Here is a 10064-nt window from a genome sequence, read left to right on the forward strand (position 1 = left end):
GTGTCAATGTGTAAATGTTCGGAAAACTGAGGTCACATGCGACGTGCCGCACCCTAGATAGCAATCATGCTCACGTATAACTCGCATTCTTCACGTGACCCCACCTTACGCTTTCAAGATAATCATTCTTTCTTCAAAATTTCACATCATGTTATTATACATAATACACGAGATTCAGAAATTCCCAAAATATATTTTCTTCTGTTTCTATTGTCTATCTTTAGTAAAGATCTATAAAGTTTATCATTATAGTTATTATTTTTATAAAACTTTCATTAAAATCATTTGGAATAATTTTTAAAATCATTAAAATTGAATTATCATCATTTTTTCTATTAAAAAATTCAAATTTTATTTATAGACGCAATATTAATGTTTGAATTCGTTATTATTATATATAAAAATATTATCTTTTATTATTATTTTTATTAACTATTATTATTATTATTATTTAATTTATTAATTTATTAATATAGATTTATTATATTATTAATTTAGATTTTACGTTTATTGCAATTATACTTTATATGTTTTATAAAAAGAAGTTTGATATAACTAAGAGTAATGATATAACTAGAGTAATTAAAAGCTTTTATATTCAAGAATTTAATTTTCTCAAAACTTTTTACTAATTATTATCAGATGCATTCTATGAATACTCATTTTTTAAAAACTTATTGAAATTCGATAACAGTTTTTAATTCTCAGTCAATATTACTTTTTGATACATTTGCTAATTAAATCAATACTAATAATAGTATTGATTTAATAGTGGAATTGAAGGTAGATTCAAAATAGATAAAATTACAAATAAGAACAAATATTCTGTTACAGATTATCTCTAAGTTTAGTATATAAAGCATTTCATTTTATATATGATATTTAAATGACAATATATGTTTGTATGTTTTAAAAATTGAATGCTTTATAAAATTAAAAAAATAAAAGATTCGATAAATTATAATAAACAACTGTTCACCAGTATCATTTTTCGAGAGAATTTAAAATTCCTTTTTAATCGTAATCGAACAAGATTTTTGTTTATCTGTATTGTCAATTTTTTTACCAGCAGTTAAACATTCATATCATATATATATATTTAGTATATTTTTCTCGTTCTACAAATGAAAAGTCAAGAATATAATATCCATATTTTATACATTACTAAGTGACATAGAATAATTTTGAAAGAAAAATGATAAAAAGCTACCCAATTGATATCCCATACTTCATTCGTAATCATGTACAGATAGCAGAGACAAGGAGTAGAATAAAAAAAAAAAGAGATATGTTAAATGGGAATCAGCGCCATCTCTAGAATGCTTTACACAAATAAATATAGACAGAGAAAGCAAATTGTAGAAGAAGGATAAAGATAAATAAGAATTGATTGTTAACGCCATCTTTTGAGTACACACTTAACCATTTACGAACAAGTTAAGATAAAGAAAAATTTTTATATAAGTAAAAATTTAATACAAAAAAAAAACACGATGCATTCTTTCATTCCTCGATTTGAAAAATTTAAACACAGATTAAAAATAAGTATAGGCCAAACATACAATATATTTTAATAACTAAGATATTAAACATTAATTAAAAGTCATTTTTATATCATTCGCAACATAATCAAAAATTTTATTATCAATATAATTCATATAATTTATAATTCTGGCGATAATCATAAATAATGAATTAACAGTACACATAAAATAATAAAAATTTATGAAATAATTAATTTTCAAATTATTTGGCAAAAGAATAACAAAAAGAAATCCAACTTATTGAAATTCATTGAATTTTTTTATCAAAAATTATTATTAATTAATTAATTCTATACAATACTATACAATAAATTGCATATTTCTTTTCGAAAAAGAAAAAAAGATAATCTTTATAAATAAAAATAAAGATGTTATCAATAATTTATTAAATAAATTTTAATAACTATATGCAAAAATAATCGTTGTAATCGCGAGCGCAGCCAATTAGCTCATATTATTTCCTATAAAATTTACAATTATATCATAAATACGATTATGAATTTTATAGAAAATAATAATGATTTTCCAGGTCTCACCGCGTGGAGGTTGCTGCGAATTGGAGACCCACCCTATCCACGATTCCATCCACCCTCCTTACGTAACAATTTAATTAAAAAACAAAAACAAATCTTCCTTTTGATGTAGATTTGCAAAACGCATCATCTTTAGTCGTTGTGCAAAACAAACAGCAAAAGGAATTCGAAGGAAAACCGACGCGAAAGCTAAACCTGAAAGTAAAAATTAAAATATACTTCGATCATATTTAACTCTATATGAGATACAGATACTTTACAGATAAGAACGTGTCAATATTTTAAACATTCATTATCACAGAAATATAAAATATTAAAAATTATGAAATTGAACACTCAAAATATATAGAATTAAAAAAATATTAAATGTATTCCATACAGAATTATATTCATTTTATTCATCATGATCATTTTTAATATCAACTACTACTACTACTACTACTACTATTACAATTATACATGCCATGCAAATATATTCTACTTTAAGCAATATTTCTACAGCAGCAATTCTACAAACCATATACTTATATAACTAAACTTATACATACAAATATTTCATAAATCTTAAAATAAAACTAAACTTAAAAATATTCTAATTATGAATGTAACATAATATGATCCTTAAAGAATATTAATTCAAAATAGTTTCATTTTATTTAACTCCAATCTACTATTCTTTACAATCCCTACCTACATTTATTTTTAATCCCTACCTAATATAAATCTAAAAGTACATATAAACATTTAAACATTTAGGGAATTTATTTTTATTCAGAAAAATCTTAATAAAATCGAGAGGATTACATAAAATACAAATATTTTTTATTGATCAGAATGATGATGTTAGTTTCTGAAACAAATAAGACAATAAAAGTTAATAAAAAATTTATAAAATATAATTGCTTTCCACATGTAATTGATTTATATGATTTCCTACCTACATAAAATCTAAATGTATATTTCTCTACTCATATCAAAGGTATTACCTATATATCTATATATTGACTATATACCAATCTAAAATCGAAGGGCCCTTCTTATAGAAAAATGTTAATAATCGAAGCAAAAGAAAAGATACCATATGAAATATTCATTTTCGTTGATTGATTTCACAATACTCCCTGGAACAAATTAAAGTATCAATAATTAGTAATGTTTTATAAGATATATAATTGTTTATTAATTCATGACAGATCACAAATCACAATTTCTTCAAATATATAATAGCTGCTTTCTGAAACAAACATTTTTAAAGGATTAGTACAATAATTAAAAAGAAAATTAAAATATTATGGAACTATAAAAAAATAATTTTATAATGAACATTCACCATTATTTATTAAAAAAATTTAATAAAAAGACATTAAATTCATTTCTTTCAAAGATATGGAAAGGATATATATCATAGTAATATTTTCTATAACAAACGCAGTCTATGATAGGGGACGCTGTAAAAGAAAAAAAAATTTAGTAGTCAGAAGGACTACTGCTATAAAAATATTTTCCACTCGATATAAACCCGACAACAAACCGTGAGTGGAATGTTCATTTTATATCGCAACACTAATATACTAATATCTCTTGCAAAATAAAAAATCGCGATGAGTGCTTTACTAATTTGCAATAATAATTTATAATCGACCAAAAAAAAAAAGAAAAAAAAAATGAAGAAATTTCCAAGTTATTTAACGCAACACTAAAAAATACTTTATGCACTCGAATTCAAATACGCAAGATTAATAACGAAAAATTCAATGCAGCCTCTCCTTGACTGCCTAATTAATCACCCTTGTATGTAGTTTTTTCAACTACCTTAGGTGATTTAAGAACTGGAACTTCCACAATCTCTGTGGAGAAGAATTGGGCATTTAATATTCGCAACACTATTTAACAAACGCGGTTATTTTTCAACGCAACACTATTTTCTAAGATATTTTGAGACAAATTAAAAAAAAGTTATTCATCAAAAGTTACAATTAATTATTTCAATAATTTAATAACAAATCATATAAATTTTAACTATTTTACAAAAAAAATTAAAACAATTTAAAACAAAAAAATCGCGACATCTTATAATTCGCAACTCTAATCAAACAAAATTCTCACTTCAAAGCAAAACTAATGCAAACGCGATTTTCATTTTAACGCAACTCTAATTCAACCCGTTCTTAATCAATCGCAACACTAATTAAAAATCGCGATGCCCATGATGACTGGATCTGATGGGCCTGCATGCAATCGGCCAGACAATACAAACAATTACTACATATTACTAAAACGAGCACAGTAACAAAATAGTAACAATGACTTCCCATTCTTTGGACCCCAAACAAATCCAAAAAGTGAGAAGCCATTCGTTGCAGCCCCTCTTCGTGACAGTTTGTCGAGGCCTCTTCGGTCTTCCTCCTTCGGGCGCAATGCCCGCTGAAACTTATATCTAGGCTCGAGATTCACTAATCGCAAATAAAAAAAAAAATAAAAAAAAACAGACTACATCACGAAAGCTGAATGCACATGGACGATCAACGATCGCAATGATCATTCTCCGTACATGTGCAGAATCTCGAGCGCAACGTTCGTTACGAAATTTCGCGACCGCGACCACGGAATTCGAAAAATCGACCAGCGAAACCAGAGACGAATGGTACATTCGTCTCAGCTTCACCCTCGATTTTTCAAATTTTATTTCCTGAAACAGGTTGTCACGCGAAAACGCGCCTACCCGACCAGAGACTGTGACAACCTGCCCGGCCCTACCTACTTAAAATTAACAGGCACACGAGAAGTATACTACCTATCCTGCCTAGTCCTATATTTAAAAAATGGCAAAGCAGGCACACCAACACACTCATTCTACGATTCTCACGCATAATACTCGGGCGCAAAAGCCTACACTAGGGAAAGCGTCCCGGGACGCCTCCGACACCCGAGCTTGGCACACTGCTCGCATACTCTAACTGTACGTACCATTTTCCTGAAATCGACTGACGATGGCTAACGACCATTGCGTTAAATACTTGTATATCTCAATTTAATTATTATTATTAAATGATTATGCTGCTTAAAGGCATTATTAAGTTTAAGTTACTGATATGATACGAAATTTCATACTATTATCGTAATTTGAAAACAAGAATTACAATATCGTATGTAAGGTATTGTTATAAGATTAATCGTGAATATTTCTAAAATTTCAAATTATACTATTATAGCACGAATTATAGACGAAACGACGCAATTCCACAGCCTAACAACACACACATAATGTGAAAAATACGTCGTGCACGATACGTTAATGCATCGTCAGTCGCTGAGAAATTGTTATAAACTTATGAACTACAGTCATCGTGCCCATCGTCTCTTTCTCACCCAAGTAGCACCTGAGCACGTGAGTGAGATCCTGACAATGGACACGGAAAGGGTTAAATCTGAAAATCCTGAGCTAAAAAAATTTATTAGTGCATCTAACGGACTAATCTTTTATAATTCAAGATCTGTTTTTCCAATTTTGAAAAAATTACTTTACAAATTTAATAAATTTCATATTATTTATTTTAATTTCATATTAAATTTTCATTTATAAAATTCATTTAAATTTCATATTATTATTTTTATTTAGGAATAAAAAAATATTTGTTTATGACGATTAGTAATAAATTTGCATATGGTAATTAATAATAAGAAATGACTTTAACTAGAATAATAATAAAAATAACCTCAGGCGATTTCTTTATCAAAGTACATTTTCAAAACACAGTAATGTTCAAAATTTATTGTTACTTGATTCAGAAATCTACCTGTCACGAAATATCTTCTTGCACGTATATATTTTTGTACGATGAAAATAAAATTCTTTCACGTTTCAAATCAAAATCAAGTTCATTAGAAAAAATTAAACTATTAAATATTGAAGGATAAGATAAACTAAAAATTCGTTTCTTATGACATTAATGTGCATTACTGTTACATACTTTTATTTTAACGAAATCGGAGGACATCCGATTTCTTCGCTAAAACGAGATTTAGTTTAATCGAATATTTATTTTTATTAATATTTTTCGTATGTATATGTATAATTGTTATAAATGTTATAATTAAGACAACATTATTTTCATTATATATAATCATATCCATACCTATAATATATTATACTATATCAAAATAATCTAGTAATACAAAGTTAACTATCAGTATCATTTTATTAAAAACGCGTCGTGCAAGAAGTTCTATCCTGGTCTAATAAATAAAACACAAAAAAGAATTGTTACTATTCACGGGTATAATAAATACCCGCGGTCACTGTGCTCGTGCAAAAATCTACGTATACAACCAATCACTCGTGTCGATTCGGACCTTTCATCCTACGACATGATTGAGTAATCGGAGGAACATAAACGCATGCGACTCACCAACCGATGCGAAGAATCTGCGTTATCACCATTGTAACCCATGGGTTGTCACCGTGAAGTCAATCCTCAAATACGAGGATGAGAAAACTATAACGAAACGTGAAAAACCATAATTTAAACATTCCATTCGTTATTTGAAAAAGTTTATTTAAATACAAAGTAAAATATATAAAAATAATTACCTCTTCGCGTGATGGATGACTGCCTTATTCTCTTCCGAAACACTGACTCTATCCTGTACCGAAATCGAATATTTAAAAAAAATAAATAAAAATAAAAAACTACTAACGCGTCCGTCTAATATACGATCGAACAAGCACTGATTCTAATTTCGCGATTATAAATTTAAGTATTTTCATTAAGTAAATAGATTTAACTAGAATATTATTGTGCGCTAAAATATTAATATACTATTACGAAGCAAACACTGATTCTAAAAATCGCATTGCGCGCGATTACAAATTTGTTGAAAAACTGAAGTCCAAGAGAAAATTTTCACCAAGATTTTCAGACACCTTTAACAAAAGATAAATTATCGCATATAATTTTTTTTCATAAGAAGAACTGTATTGATGATTACAAAATTTTGAAGAAACCAAAAGGAAAATTCAATTTATTAAATTCGATGCATGGATAAAAATAAAGATTGAGAATTGAAGTAATAAACATAAGTGAAAATCTAGCTATCAGAATTCATTTTATTTCGATAGAAAAATAAAAATTTTATTTTTTTAAAAACTAAATATTGTTTTTATTTGTCGATTCATAAATCAACGCAAAATACCAATAAACGAAATTGAAGAAAAAAAATATACAAAGATAATTACCTCTTCGCATGATGGATGATCGCCTACTTCCCTCGAAAAGCACTGACTCTATTCTCTACCGAAAACGATTGTTTAAAAAAAAATAAAAAATTAAAAATAATAAACTACTAACGCGTCCGTCTAATTTATAATCGGCGAACAAACACTGATTCTAGTTTCGCGAATATAATAAATAATTATTTAATTAGAGCTACTAGGCTTCTAATAGCTAAAATAATAAAAAAAACTGTTACGAAACAAACACTGAATCTACCGATCGCATTGCACGCGATCGCAAAAATTCTCTGAAATAAAACTATATTAGTAATAGGAAGATTTATAAAAAAAAAAAAAGAAGCGAAATATTTTTTCTATTTTTCTTCTTCTTTCCATCCAACATTTGTTTCAGAAAATATTACCATTTTTTTAATAAATTATAATTATTTCAAATTCAAAAAAAAATAAAAAAAATTCATTTAATAAGAAGATATAATTTTACTATTTTATATAGAATATATTCTTAAATCATTATTTAAACAAAAATATTAATACTCATGGTGATTGTTCATTGAAGAAATATAAATATATTTTCAAGTGATAAAGTATATCATGTAAAAATGATCGAATAAAAGTAAAATTATACATACAATTCAGAAGCAAAAGATCGAACTTCTCTTTGAAAAAGTACGTTGGCGGCCATATTGGAATTTTTCCCGCCTTTGAAGTCGGATCAGTAAGCAGATAATAATCTGTACAAAGAAAAATAAATTTTGTCTAATAAACGTATTAAATTAAAACTTATTAAATTAATCGACCACATTAAGATAAAACAATAATTAAATATAAAATTCATCTTATATACTCATAATGTGCAATAACTTGAACTATAATTGCCAAATAAATCACGAACGGAAAACGAATGATTTCATCTTAGAAAGATTATCAATAAATACGTACTGATTGAATAATAGTTTATAACTATGGAAGAAAATACGTATTACACAGAAAAAAAATTATACATCTCAAAAAGGAATGGCAGTTTTAATCATTATGAATATCGAAAGTACAATGACGCGACACGACGTAATTCCGATTCTCGAATCACGAATTAGAGTGGGGAGATGTTCGGCAACGAATCGAAACATGTCGAGTATGGCACGAACGCAAACACCCGAATTTCTTGGAAAAATTATGTTGTGGAAATATGTTATACGTCTCGAGCATAACATTGAACGAAAGTACGTAAACATTACATATAGGAAACGTAATTTGGAAACGCAATAAGTATTGCTGATATGATTTAATTTGATAGAATAAAATTGACTTTCTATGTATTCTTTTAATGTATATAATATGGATAAAAAATATGAAAATCTATTTTCAGTAAATCTTTATTGAAACAAATAAAAAATTTAAAAAATCGAAGTTATCTGAAAATCGACGTAGCACGTGTATGCCATAAATTATATTTCGAAGTTATTTCGACAACTGAATGACTATGTATCCAAATAAAAATCAAATAAAGATGTAAATATAATAAAAATTGTAAATTGATAAATAAAAAAGATATATTAAGAAGAAGCAATATTTTTATTCAAATCTCGATGCAACGAAGTACGAACTACCAGTAACCTCGATCATAAGATTAACAAAAAATGTATAAAAAGTTCGAAATGTTAATTAATTATCTCAACTTAATGAATATTAAAAAAAATGTAATGGATTATTAAATAAGCCGACAATAAATTATAAATTCGGTAACAGAATATGAATAGAATTACTTACTGCGTCACCGAAGCCGGTCACAAATACGTCCTACTGCGATGATTTTCCACAAGAAACTGAGACTGTGCACCACTATTTAGTTAGCAGCTTTCTGATTGGTTGGTGTCGTAAGCCAACTTTATAATCGAAATCGCATGTATCGAGATATTGCATAATATAATTTAATTATATTAATTATTAAAAAAAATATTTTAATAATAAATTATTACTTTATTTACATATTAATTTTTAATTTATTAATTATTTATTTAATTTGTATATTTATGTATTCCTTTATGAATTCATTTATTTATAAAGTAACTAATCAATTATCGATTTATCGATTATTTATCGATCATTTGTCTAATTATTTATTTGTATAGTTTTTTATAGATTTTTTCATTTTGTACATTTGTATATACATTAATTTATTTATTTCTATACTTTTTCAAATGAAAGAACGAATAAACAAAATAAATAAATAAATTGATACCCATTTAAATGAAAAAAAAAATATACAATCTACATAAAAGTTTTTAATAAAATCATTATTTAAATAAAATAATTATAAATCAATAAAAAGATCCCCAAAGATTGTAAATTAATTATGATTATAGTATTTTTTTTAATTATAATATTTTTATTGTTGCAATAAATTATAAGATATATAAAGTAAAACTAAAAAAATCTAATAATTGTTAAATTATTTATTATGAATCTATTGTTATAATTATTGTTCACAATTATAAAATGGCAGTTAAAACATTAATAATAAAATTATAATTATTAACATAAAATAATTTTTATTTTTCTTTGTAAAAATATAATTAAATTATTATATTTAATGTCAAAATTCAAATAAATATATAATTATTATGTATAATTATATATATAAATTTAATTTATTCACATAAATTAAATTTTAATAACAAAATATTTTTCAATTATTTAATCTTAAAATTTACTCTAAAGTATTTAAAGAATTTAAAGAAGTCTAGAATTTATTCT

At 25.8% G+C, this 10064-nt stretch overlaps 1 long non-coding RNA gene across 3 annotated transcripts; it reads right to left on the reverse strand.

Annotated features, from left to right (window-relative positions):
- Positions 1-1606: 1606 nt before the first annotated feature.
- Positions 1607-9150, reverse strand: LOC133665669 (uncharacterized). 3 transcript variants are annotated; one of them, XR_009828815.1, is made up of 5 exons: positions 9078-9150; positions 7940-8041; positions 3283-3311; positions 3019-3198; positions 1607-2927 (listed from the first exon to the last, which is right to left on the reverse strand). It is a non-coding gene; the product is annotated as an uncharacterized LOC133665669 (long non-coding RNA). The 3 variants fall into 3 exon arrangements; XR_009828814.1 differs by lacking the exon at positions 3283-3311 and having other exon boundaries at positions 3064-3198; XR_009828813.1 differs by lacking the exon at positions 3283-3311.
- Positions 9151-10064: the final 914 nt, after the last annotated feature.

This window comes from Apis cerana, linkage group LG1 (assembly GCF_029169275.1).
Source record: "Apis cerana isolate GH-2021 linkage group LG1, AcerK_1.0, whole genome shotgun sequence".
In the NCBI taxonomy this organism is placed as follows: Eukaryota; Metazoa; Arthropoda; class Insecta; order Hymenoptera; family Apidae; genus Apis; species Apis cerana.